Genomic DNA, 13,303 nt, shown 5'->3' with positions numbered 1-13,303 from the left:
GTATAATTGGACGTCAGTAAGGCATTTGGCAAAGTTTACCACAACCTTCTTCTTGATAAGATAGAAAAATGTGAAATGGACAGTACCATCAGCAGATGGATTACAAGTGGCTAGATAAAAGGGGAACTCTAGTATAACAAAGAGAAGGACTAGAGATGACATTAGCAGTCTTCTAATATCTGAGGGACTGTCACAGAATAGATGGAGGTCAACTTATTCTCCAAAGCAGCTGAGGGCAGGACAAAAAGCAATAGATGGAAGCTAATCAAGGTGAGATCCAACTTAGAACTAAGAAGAAATTTCTGATAGAACCAGAGGTGGGCTCCTACTGGTTTTGCAGAACCGGTAGTGGTTTGGCGACCTGGATCGCTGGAACTACGCTCCAAAGCAGTTCTCCCAGCATCGCCATAGGCGCCGCAATCTTGGTTTTTGCTTCTGCGCATGCACAGAGCAATTTTTATTGCACTGGCTGGCCACGCCCCTGAACTGGCCTGCTCCAATACTCGCCCTCCCTCACCTTCACCATGTGGATTCACAGAACTGCCTCCTCCTGTCTACACACAGGTAAGAAGCATTCATACTAGCCTAACCCCCTCCCTCCCTGCTGGCTGCAACCCAGGCCCCGTCTGGTCAACTGGGTAGCTGGCAGGGAAAGCAGCGAGCAGGTGGGTAGGCGGGACCATCCTGGCTTTCAACGCTCCATCTGGCAGGGGTGGCAGTAGCAAACAGTAAGGGAAGTGAGCCCCGGGCTGGCATCCCTGCCTCTTTCCTCTGAGAGGAGGAGGAGAAGCAGGGCGGGCCAATCCAGCCAACCCCGAGAGGCTGCTGAGAGGAAGAGCAGCGCTCACTGAGGCAACCTGGCTCACTTTCCCATCTCCCTAGCAGAAGCTCGGCCTTCTCCTCCTCCTCCCCCTCATTTCTCCTTGGCCATGCTCTCCTTGTGCCGCTTCTGCTGCTGAGGCTCCCTGTCCCATCACTGACTGACCCAGCCCCTCCTTCACCTGTCCTGGGAAGGAGATAGAGAAGCAGCCAGGGCTGATTCTCCAGTGTCTCACTTTTGTGAAGCTTCTTCTAGCCCTTGTTTGTGCTGGGCATGCCTCAGTCACTTGGGGAGACATGCAGCCTGCTTTCCACCCAGAAACACTGGCCTGACGCAGCTGGGACTGACCCCAGCCTTCACACACAAGGGTTGGTGGGGTGGGAATGGAATATGGGCAGAGGAGATGTCGAAAAGGGGGACAGGCCAGCAGCGCCCAGCTGCAGCTTTAAAAGGTTCAGGGCAGCGGGAAAAGGGAGCTGGCCTTGCCGAATCTCGCACTCCCATCCCGGGTGTCAGACTTGGAAAAAGCCCTCGCTTGTCAGCTGATCTCCCCCATCTTTCTATGTCTGTGTGTGTGTGTGTGTGTGTGTGTGTATCTCACTCTTGCTCTCTCTCTTTCTGAATTTCTTCTCTCCCTTTTGAAAAGGCATGCTGGACCAAGCCAGCAAGCTCGCCTTGGGGTGCGTTGCTACTTTTATTTCTTCTTTTTGGAAATTGATTACCAGTCATGGCAGAGGCTTCCTTTTGGGCAGCCTTCCTCCTTTTCCTCTCGCGACCCCCTGGCTGACTGTGGCAGGGCCAGGAGGGTGCGCGCATGTGGAGACCCCCTTCAAGCGAGCACCAAAACACAGCAAAGGTGTGTGCGGGGCAAGTGGCTGTTCACTTAAAGGTATTGATGCAGAATATAAAATGTACCAAGTAAATACCTTTTGCAATTGACCAATCATGATTTTTGTCAATGCCAATGGTGTTCAAGAGGTGCTCCAGATATTTTGGATTTGCACCCAAAACACCTATTACCATTGGCATTTTCTTGGGCCATAATCATTTTATTTCTATTTGCATATCTTTATATTTTGTTACTTTGTCCTGTTCTTTCTCTTCTATTTTGCCAACTCCAGATATTGCAATGTCCAGACTTTTTGCCTTTTCTTATATCACACAGTCTACCAGGTGTTCTGAGTAGATTTATCATTTTTACTATAGCTTGGAATCATGATATTAAAGTCTCAGGTATTTGGAGGATGCCAAGATGCCTGATCCATGCTTACCTTTCTTATAATGCTATTTTTTAAAAAGTCACTTACAATAATATGGATTCAGTGAGAGATGCATAGTAAAGAAGCCAGCATGGTATTAATTCAGGAAAGATAAATGAGCACTGACAGCTACTTACAGGTACCAGTCCTAGATGCAAAGATGGCTAACAATAGTAAAATATCAAATGGACTATCTCTGCAGTGGGCATGTCTTTCTGAACAACAAAAGAAGCAGCTGTCAAAATAGCAAAGGGTATAATTGTTAGGAAAGATGTGTAAAGGAATTTCCTGAATGTTAATGCTTTCCAGCCCAGGAAAGCACTTCTAATTTAGAAACATGGCAAAACATCTGGAGATGTGGAAGTTCTTATTATCAGACATTTCAAAAACACAAAGATTTTGAGCCTGCTTTAGTTACGCTTTTGCTTCTTAGAGCTATTGGCCACAGATAGGAATGAATTTTCTTGCAGAGTTCCATCAAGTTGCTTAAGGTCCAAATCAGCATCATAAAATATATACACGGCTGTTACGTGTACAAATCTTGTTTCTGAATTAGGTCAAGAGAATTTCCATTTAGAGATCTCCATTAAATACAGAGTGGAAATTACAAAGATGTTAATGCCTCTATCTGTTAATAACGAATGTGCATCTCTGCAGTTCTGTAGCTTTAATATTGTGCTGTATTAGGAAACAATGAAAAGAATGGAGATTTTTTTCAAAATCATAGCATGTCTTAATAAGGCCAATTCTTTTTGAGAGACATCAAAACAGAGCAAGTAGGATAGTCTCAAAGATTAATTGAGGCATGGAAGTAGTTGTATAGTTATAATCATGCTACAGATTTATAAAATCATAATAGAAACTTAAATATGGTTCCCAATATAATTTTCTCTCCCAGTCTGACTGCCCTCTGGGTACGTGCTCATATTAGTTCTATGTCTTTACCCACACAAACAGGGCTGTAAAGCAAAAGCAGCTCTTTTTCATATGTAACTCTGCATACAAACAAAGTTAATATTTTAAAGCAGCTAGGAGTGAATGGAGTTTCTTTAAAAAAAAACAGGATTAAAAGCAGAAGAAAAAAGGAGAAAGGAAAAGAGATTGGGAGTGGCTTGAAACTGATCACTTGGCAAGGTTTCATTCTTAATGTAGTAGTAGCTTTTTTTACATGAACAGCAACTGGAATTCTGGTGGGGCAAGAGTCAGACTCTGTTTCACTCTTTCGTAGTGACTTGGGGCTCTAATGCTACTTGTTTTTTTACAGACCGTTGGGCAAGCCCCATCTCCAGAAACAAGCCAGAAATGATTCAGAGGCAGCATCTGGATCAGGGAGACTTTTTGTTGGGATCCTTAGAGTGAGACTGCTCTTGATCTCTGCTTTGTAGAGAATTGGTTCTTGATCACCTCCTTCCTTCCCGGTTCTTTCTTCTGTTTTTCTCTCCCATTGTTCCTGAGTTCCAAGCTGTTTTTCATCCCCTCCTCCCCCCCACACAAACAGGCCTTTGTACTTGAAAATACTGGCTTCATTCCACCCTGAGTTCCAGATGCTAAAAATAGCCCTGAGTTCCTGCTGCTGCAGAAGCTACTAACTCTTAAGACTTGTATCTGAAGATCTGGTCAAAGTATTCTCCATTTTAGGGGATAAGGATGCAGCTAAAAAACAGAATGCAATTTTCCAAGGGGTTCTCTACAGTTCCCAATAGGAATTATTAGGACCATCAGAAATGTAGCTAACAATCATGGAGGTTATATTCCAAAAGCATCAGGGGGACACTAGATCACGAAGACCTCTGTGTGACTTCTCACCATTACTTCCTTCCTCTTATATTTGGTGTCTTATATATTTTTGTGAAAGGAGGATGGGGTTGAGGGGGATATTTTGTTGTTCTGATGTCTGAATGAGCTTTTAATACACCTACCTCGATAAGTGCCACAAAGTGTAGGGAAATGGATGGGTAGAAAAATTTGGATTAATTTACCAAAACTCATAGTATCTCCATTTTTCTCATAATACAGGATTTAGGTATATCTCCATTAGGAGACAGAAAATAGCGCAGCGGAATGTACAGCTAGAGAGAAAGAACGTTGCTAGTACAAAAAACACACGAATAGAGTTTCAGACACTGCTAGTAAAAAACAAGTGGCTTTACTAATTGCTTCACAAGCAGTGATAGTAGATATATGTCCAAACACAATTGAAAGAACAAACAATTGCTTACAGTCATAGTTCACGTTCCAGTCATCAAGCGAGCAAGTAGTTATCAAGCATAGGACAAGCAGAGAGAGAGAGAGAGAGAGAGAGAGAGAGAGAGAGAGAGAGAGCTTTCCTGACTCCCTCTTATTGTAAAGTTAATTACAGCTGATAAGTACATTCACTCATTTAAAACAACAACGATCATTTGTTATTGTATATCAATATATGTTGCCTACCAACACTGAAAGTATACTCCCAACAATTTTATGGATAAAGATGCAAGCATAGGTAGATTCAACTTGTGGGGTTGGTAAGTACTGCCAAGAAGGAAAAAAATGTAGATTTGAGTGTGCTGCAAGGAAAATTATTGCTCCTTATGAAGCGCTTTTGACAATTGCTTTCTATAGTGATTTATGTGCAATGCTCATTTATATTATCTTTTATAAATATGGGAAATGTGCAAAGGCTTGGTACTCCAGAAGACTCGCTGTTTTCATCCATCTACATGTTTGCTATATAATTTCACTGATACCTCAATTGAAATCAGTAATAATGATCAATAAACCAGAAAGCTTATGAAGGCATTGGAAAGATTCCCATAGACAAAGTATACCAAACTAGAAACCGGGAGACTGAGTTCTAGTCCTGCCTTTATGACTTTATGCAATTTGGAAGTGATGATTACACTGGTGCACTGGTTACCAGTCTGCTTCTGAGTGCAATTCAAGATGTTGATGATCATCTTTAAAGCCCTTCATGGAATGGGTCCAGGTTACTTGAGGGACCGTCTTGTTGCAGAAAATGACAGGCTTAGACTTCTCAGGATACAGGAAAAGTTTATTTGGCAGCCAGGTTCAGAAAATTAGCACGTAGCTAGCATTGCAAATTCTGAACAATCTTTATTATTGATGCATGCATTCTTATACATTCTCAAAGACAGTGTAACATGGAAACACTTTACTCATTTCTTATTGGTTACCTTGAGGAAAAAGCCTTATAAGGAGATGGGGGTCTTACTTCTCCTTTTGTTACAGGTATGGGCTATGTGCCATTAACGAACTTTATTTAAACCTTGTGGTTTTGGACTTTTGACATAGGGACATTTGCTGGAACATGTTGTGGTTGAGGGCTGATGACATTTCCCTGTCCCTTTAAGCAAGCTTCCAACTGTCCCTTTTATGCCACGTCTTCATTCTTATATTTTAATCCATATTTTATTCTACTTTAGTCTTACCCCACTGGGATTGGCCCATACCACTAGTGCCAGCAGAGGAGGCATGCTGCGGGTTCTATCAGCCCGATTATTGCAGCTGGTGGGGTCCAGGAAGAGGGCCTTCTCTGCTGCTTCTCTTGCCCTGGAACATCTTGCTCCCCCCCCATGTGATGTTGTCCCCAGCCGTCCTATCTTTTTATAAGGGCCTGAAGATGTGGCTGTGCCATTCAGCTTGGGGCCACAATAGGGGATCAGCTCAATGGAGGTGGTTGATTGTGTAATAACAGATCCCCCCTCACCACCCCTCTGCCTCTGCCCGCCCCACGTGTTTCTGGTTTTAAGGTTTGATTTAACATTTTTGTTTTAACTAACAGGTAATTGTTACCTAACTATTACCTTACCTGTAACTGTTAACTAACTAACTAACTGTAACAGAATTACCTTATGATAAGATGGGCGGCCAGTACATTTTATAAATAAATAAATCTTTAGCTCAAATTTCCTTTTCTCCTACATTATGCATTTCCAAATAATTCATTTCAATTCTAAATGTTAGCCTTCATTCAGTTGTTTTTAAAATGTCACCTCTGCCCAGCTTTGGGGTATGAAACTATCCCCCCCCCCCCCCGTACACTCTTCCAACAAAAAAGAATAAATAGCTGTCTAAGCTGGAATCGTAGGTGCATTCTGAACTTGCTTGCTTGCAGATGTTTCATTAGACAACAAGATAACATAAATTGCCCTAACAAATGCATTACTCTATAAATTATGAATAATAGTACCATGCAGAGGAAGAGGATATCTATTAGTACAAGGAGAAAATGTTTAAAGCATTTTCTAAGTCAGGATTTCTTAAACTCTGAATATACATTTAATAACATATCAGTACATGAACAGATTTATTAAAGAAGTAATTGAATTTGTTTTCTGTATGAAGCAGTAAAATGAAGATAGCAAATTAGTAAACCATAGCAAGAGAAGGCATGAGGAGCACTTGACTTTTGTTCCAAAAGAAAAATCACTCCCATAATCTTAAATATCTCTGCAATTTTAGCAAAGACCTCACATACTATCTTATTGTAAACCCTGCACAAGGTGGGAATTATTCACTGCATAGTGCAAAAAGGGGCAATAACTGATATTTTATTTCTCTTAATCAACGGGAGAGTATGGAGAACAGACTTTCTGCAAAATCACAGGGTTATTAGATTTATATTAATTGATTGGTGGTTTTGCATATGGTTTAGGGTTTATCATAACAGGAAGAGGGACATCTCTTATTATATTTCCATGTGATAGATATTTCTAAGGAAATGGACATCTAAAAAACCAAATAGGAGCATAATTTGGTGCACGAGATGAAGAGTGGCCAGATTTCCTTACTAGTCTTCTAAATCTCATCTGTAAGATTGTTGTTTTATAGATTATACTGATTTCAAACCAGAGGTGGGTTCCTACCAGTTCGGACTGGTTCAACCAAGTAGGTAGTAACTTGGCCGGCCACGCCCCCGAACCGGTTCTATCTTATTTTTACTACTGTGCATGTGTGTGTAGTACGCATCAAGTGCCCGCGCACCCGAAGTGAACCGGCAGTAGCAGAAACCAGAACCCACCCCTGATTCAGACATATGAGAAAAGTTGATTGAATTTAGATATATGGGAAAAGGAGGCTGACAGACCTATGGACTTCCAACATCAAAAAGAGAGGCTCCAGTTATTAATTGTGCCTTGCACAGGTGGTTTACCATGGCAACCAAACAACATTGGCATTGTTTTTTGCTTCCATCTCCCCTTCTAATACAAATGCTACCTCAGACCTTAAGGATATTATGAGTACAATTCTAGCAGATTATATCAAGAGAGATAAAAAACAGCTGTGGTGGGATATGGATCTAGTTTATAGGATAAATTCAGCATATGCTAGAAGTCATAATGTTCCAAGAGAGGTACATGTTAAATTCCTCAGGAGGACCACAAGGGACGAGGTGCTTGGGACCCAAAGGGAGAGACCATTGAAATATAAAGATGAAGAAATTACCATTCTTAAACAGATTCCGAAAAAGATAAGAGATAAGATATTGTATCAAAGAAATTATACAATAAAGGAATTTGGTTTAGATGGTTATTGCCAGAGGGAATGTTGATCTCTGGGAGGGAAATAGGATTAGAATCAATACAGTGCAGGAGGCTGAAGCCTTCATTAAAAAGCATTCCTCCCTCCTAGAGGACGAATACAGAGAAGGTAGTGAAAAGGACAGCAAGGTACAAGACAAGAAGGAGGGGGGCTGTGGCTCCCTCTAGGGACAGGGAGGAAGGAGCAATATCAAAAAGGCTCAGGTCACAAAAATAAAAGTAGTTGAAATAACAGTAATTGTTGATATTCTAGAAAGTGACAAAGAAAAATGATTGAACACATGATTGGCAACATAGAATAAGACTCTGTTTTCTGCTTATCTTTTATCTTTTGTTTTTAAGATTGTAAAAACTGTGAGATTTGGATGGATTTCTATCACTAGTGTGGGAGCTGCCAAAAATTTTTATATATCCTCTTACCTTTTCTCATAAATGTTTAAAAACCAATAAAATTCTTTAAAAAAAACAAAAACAAATGCTACCTCCCAAGCTCCAGAAGATAATTTTCATATAAAGGATAACATCTACTTTAGGTTGAGTTCCTGATAACTTAGTGAATAGGACAATTCTTACTGTATTTATTTAATCAGTTTATTAGCTGCTTTAATTAACAAAGGAAAGTGTATACCTGATAAGTCTCTTGAGATCAGGTGTCAGATAAGTTCAGGTAGCTGATGCCATTCAACTGGCTGGCCTTCATACAGGTCCAAGTAAGCAATGGAGGTGGTTGACTGAGTATGCTTGCTCATAGTAGAGAATCTTATGTTGCCCAATTGAGGGGAAAGCTTTGAGGCCACATTACAAGTTTGATGGGTGCAAATTTAAAAGAGAACAAAAATTAAAGACTTTCAAATTAAGTATCAATTGAAAAGTAGAATTGTGCAATATGTTATGGTTGTTAATACATCATTTGTACCATTATTAGGTTGCTTTTGGCCTGAATTTTCTGCAAAAAGATCCTGTCTCCGGCAACAGAAGGAAAATCAGCCCGTTGTTGAAAAAAAAAGGGGGGGGGGCTTTGAATGAATGTAGCAAAATGAAAATCTGGAGCAGGACATGAGGAAAAGTAAAAACAAATGGTATCTATGAGAAACACAATGAAGCTGTTTAATAATTTCAGCCAGAGTTTTCCCAGGGTGGGATTTTGCTCTGGAACTGCACTTTGTAAAGCAGTGCTATCACTTCCTGTGATCTTTTTCCTTCAATATTTTTTTTATTTTATTCAGAACAAATACAAAACCAAATAAAAATTCAAGAAGAGAAAAAAAGAAAAGAGAAAGAAAAAGAAACACAAAGACACAAAGCAATTAGAACATTAAAAAGGTGCATCAAAACAACAACATCATATACTCATATTATCCCCTCTCACTGAATACTTGCGAAACAGGCACTCATAAAATTTTTAAACCAGTAAATCTATTAACAATTTGTTGACCTGTCTTCTATAGGTTATATTAGTGACAAAGTAGTTAACAGTAAAAACAATAATAGTAAAACAGAACAAAATTAAAGTTTCAAAATGCTCAAATCGTAGAAAATTTACCACTGCATCTTGACTATCCCTTATCATCCCAAAAGTTATAAATAGTTGTCCTGGGTCCAAAATCCATGTTTGTTTCTTAATATTATCTTGCGAGTTGTTTAATTAACTGTTAATAAATTCAGTCTCCAGAATAGGCCTGTCTTGAATCAGAGTGCAAGCAGAAGTACAATAGTTACCAGTTAATTGTAATAAGTCAATACAATAAAATACAATACAATACAATAGCAGTGGTGGAAGGGACCTTGAAGGTCTTCTAGTCCAACCCACTGCCTAGGCAGGAAACCCTATACCGTTACAGACAAATGGCTATCCAACATCTTCTTAAAGACTTCCAACCTGGTATCCCTCCATCTTTGTAGATGAAAGGATTTTGTCTTCCTTCTAGCTGTAATGCTGGAGACTCAAATTTCAGAACAACAAATGAAATCCATTTGCTGGTTCTTCAGCTGGTTCTCCTGTTTGATCTGGATCAAAATCCTTTTGTATACCTGTATCCAAAGATAAAACTTCAAATTCTACCATTCTTTGAATAAACATTAAAGTTTTATTATATTTTGTTATAAATACTCCAGGTATTTTCCAAATTCAAAAAACATAGAATCCAGTGATGAAAGTCTAATGTCTCTTCTGCCACCCTGAATGTTGCCATGGTTTCCATATGAAAGAGACAAAGGTTATCCAGAACAACACATATCAACAAATGCCCAGTGACTTTTCAATTTCAATTACTTCCAGAGGGAATTGGAATCTTCAAGACCTCCTTCCCTACTGGGTCCACGATCATCCAGAAGTCACCCTGGGTCACTCTTAAGTGCTCCCATTCGAAACCAGGGAGCAGCAGTGCCAAAGAACCAGCTTTAACAGTAAAATCAGCAGATCATGTGTAAGAGAGAAAAAAAGAAACTCTTTTATCATTCAGCAGTCATCTTGAAAGAGGAAAGCCCTCACTTCCTGTGATCTTGACACTAGACTTCTTTTGATGCAGCCCAAAATTTCATTGGTTCTTTGGCAACTTTGGCACATTGATGGTTGATGCCATGTCTATGGTCCACCAGGACAGCCCAATTCTTTAAGTGCCTTTAAGTTTTGCTGTCTTACATTTCTCCCTACAGAAATGCATATTGTTAGATAGGACCCAATATTCAAGTGTACCAAGGCCTGTTTAAATCTTGAGCTTGTCAATATCACCTCATCCCCAACACCTCCTTTTGCAGCATTGACATCCCTTCTGTCTCCTCATCTAAGTCATTTAGGAAAATGTTAGAGCAATGTTAGGCCCAGGAGATATCGTACCACACTGTATACCACCTCCATGTTGGATCGTTCCACTAAGGAGCACCTGTTGCCATGGTTATTCTACTGCAAATCCATGTAGTAGTGAGACAATCCCATCTCACAAGAAGAAAAAAAGTGGTCAGTTTGAGACATGGTTTTCCTGTCTCTAAATAAAGGAAATAGATTTAGGAACATATAAGCAAGTATAGGGTGGTATTATTTGTTATGCAGTATTAAAAGTCTGAGGCTTGCAAGAGACTCAAGAACAAGATTTGGATGCAATGGTGTAGACAGAGGAATGCTAATTTTCACAGTACAAGTACTGGAAGAATATTATGTAAATTGCAGTGATTCAGACTCGAATTTCTTGTTCTGCCCTCTTTTTTGTATATGGCAGCATTTGCAGAATGACTAACAGCTTGGTAATAATTTGAATCTGAATATTCTAAGGTAAATTCATGTATTCTTGAGTGTGTGTGTGTGTGTATGAATGAGTGTGTGTGTGTGTGTGTGTGTGTGTATCTCCTTTCACACAATAAAATGGAAATTTGGTGGGAAAATGGAAGATCACATTGCCCTCTTAAATTTTGTTTTGCAGGGTCATAGTTACAGTTGGACTGTTGGATAGAAAAGAAGGGAAAACAAAAGACAGACAAGCATGTGGATTCAGCCTTCTCTCTCCAGGCAACAGTGATAGGAATGTAGGTCTGATCCAGGTGAGAGAAAAAAACTGTATTATTATGTGTATCCTACAAGCATGTGTGTGTAGACATGTGCAGCCGCACGCACATTCAAGCACACACAAGCACACATTTAATGTGAGCTGATAAAAATTAACAAACCAGGGTAGAAAATTATAGTACAATATCCATGATGACAGATCTTCATCTGCTTTGGCAGTAATTATTACCTGTGATCTTTTTGAAGTGCCTAGCCTAGCCATTCTGTTAAAATATTCATGACTGGGAGAGACATGGGAACAAGGTCAGCCAATGAATAGGCATAGCAACTAAGTCAGCTAATGGGAGCTTAAACAGACCTTAAACAAGCAGTCTATCTGGACTTGTCTGCTGAAATGAAGGTAACTGCTTGTGTTTGCCTGTAACTCTCCTGCCTTGTATTTACTTGGAAGAACCACCTGTTGGTATTGTACATTTATTCATCTATTCTTTTATGTATATAAAGAAGTTAATGAATCCAGCTGAATCAGTTATCTATGTGTGCTTCTGGATTTGAATTTATGCAACAAACTCTGACACATTCTTCCTTGGACACCGAATCTTGTCAGAATTAAATTATTGGAATAGATGCAACAAATTCCCATTTGTTTTCCTCACTGCTGCAAAATCCCTCTCCTTCCTTAGAGTTAATTCCAGGACAAAAAGACACTTAACATTTTACATGAACTTTGGGATTACGTCTTGCCAAAGTGATAGTCAACTTGATCAAAGTACTGATGATCCATGTACAACCTATGCTTCTGGCACAGTTGATACCATTTTCCACTCAACGTTTATTCTGGCCAGTTGCAGAATTTCTGAAGATAAATTTCACACTTACTATGCAATAAGATTCAGTTGTGAAATGCTTGTGAAAAGAAACTGGGCACTGTTTTGTCAGCATTGTAAAAACAAGAGATTATGAAATTGTCAATAGCAGATTTTTAAAATTTAGATTGAATTATTAAAGTGCCAAAAGGGGAAAAGAGGGTATTTCATAACATTTGCTTCCCTTCTGTGAGGGGTCTGGATTAATCTCTTAATACAGTATTAAAAAGTAATTTCCTCACCCATTAGGACAGTGGTGAGATACTGAATTTATGGCAACTGTAGAGAATAGGTAAAAGGACAATACTTTACAGGACCTAATTCAGATAACTCAGTGAACTCTGAAAACCACTTCTAATGTACAGTAGTTAAGAAGGTGTCATCTGGACAGGAGGCAGGTTTGCAGAAGTATAATATTAAGCACTATGGGGAGAGATTTAAGGAGGTTCTGATTGACTTACTATATATCCTCAGTCATTGCAAGGATCCCATGAGCCTGCACTCTGCCATCGTGTTCCCTATCCTACTGACCAGTGGAAGAGACACCAAATGTCCACTTTCCCAAATTGCTTTTTGCTGCCTCAATTATATTTCAACTGTGAACTCTTTGTTCCCCTCACCACTTCCTGCTCCAGGAAAATCCTGACTGCCAAAATTCTTGATCCTTGCTATCCCATAAAGTTGGTGTTTTAGTTTCTACTCCCCCACATCATTGTGAAGATCTCTCTGTGGGTAAGAGGAAGTTCTCATATAACAGCCTACAAAACTGTTTATTTTTGGAGAAAATTGCTTCCATATAGGGGGAAAAGGCCAGTACTGTGTTCTGTCTGTCTGAAGAATTCTCTCATCCTGCTGTTTTTACATAAAGCACCTACCCTGGGCTAAAATTCAATTTCCTCTTGTCCCTTGAATTTACTATGTCATTAGCCCATGGCTCTTTTTCTTGTAACTGTAACTGGCACATGCAATTTTTGGTAACTTTAGAGCGCACATGCAATTACCTTTGAAGATGCTAAGAAACCAAACTTAGTCCACAATACAGCTTTGGGATCAGTCAACATTCAGAAATGCTTCCCTGATGTTATGCCCATTTCCAAGTTCAGTCCATAGCTGAAATTCTTGGAAATTCTTATTTTAAAACCTGAATGACTGGATTTGGCTGCCTCATGGTTTGTGTTTTCCATACTAAGCCTGCTTTGTTGCAAGGTTTAGAGAGATTAAGTTGGGTTAAATAAGGCATTACTCGAAAAGTCTTTCAATTGTGCCATCCTCCCTTTTGGAATGCCCTCACCAGGAGCAAATCCTCAAAATTGGAGCTA

At 39.7% G+C, this 13,303-nt stretch overlaps 1 protein-coding gene across 4 annotated transcripts in view; it reads left to right on the top strand.

Annotated features, from left to right (window-relative positions):
• Positions 1-13,303, top strand: part of KANK2 (KN motif and ankyrin repeat domains 2) — a 93,959-nt gene that overhangs the window by 21,704 nt on the left and 58,952 nt on the right. For all 4 annotated transcript variants that reach the window (XM_081938050.1, XM_081938047.1, XM_081938049.1 and 1 more), the window contains exon 2: positions 11,036-11,153. The gene's annotated coding sequence lies outside the window, so the exon portion shown is untranslated. The remainder of the gene's footprint in view (positions 1-11,035; positions 11,154-13,303) is intronic.

Source organism: Natrix helvetica (assembly GCF_964273705.1).
Source record: "Natrix helvetica genome assembly, chromosome: 1".
Lineage (NCBI taxonomy): Eukaryota > Metazoa > Chordata > Lepidosauria > Squamata > Natricidae > Natrix > Natrix helvetica.
Note: the sequence above shows the minus strand (reverse complement) of the source record. Positions and strands in the feature narration are given on the sequence as shown.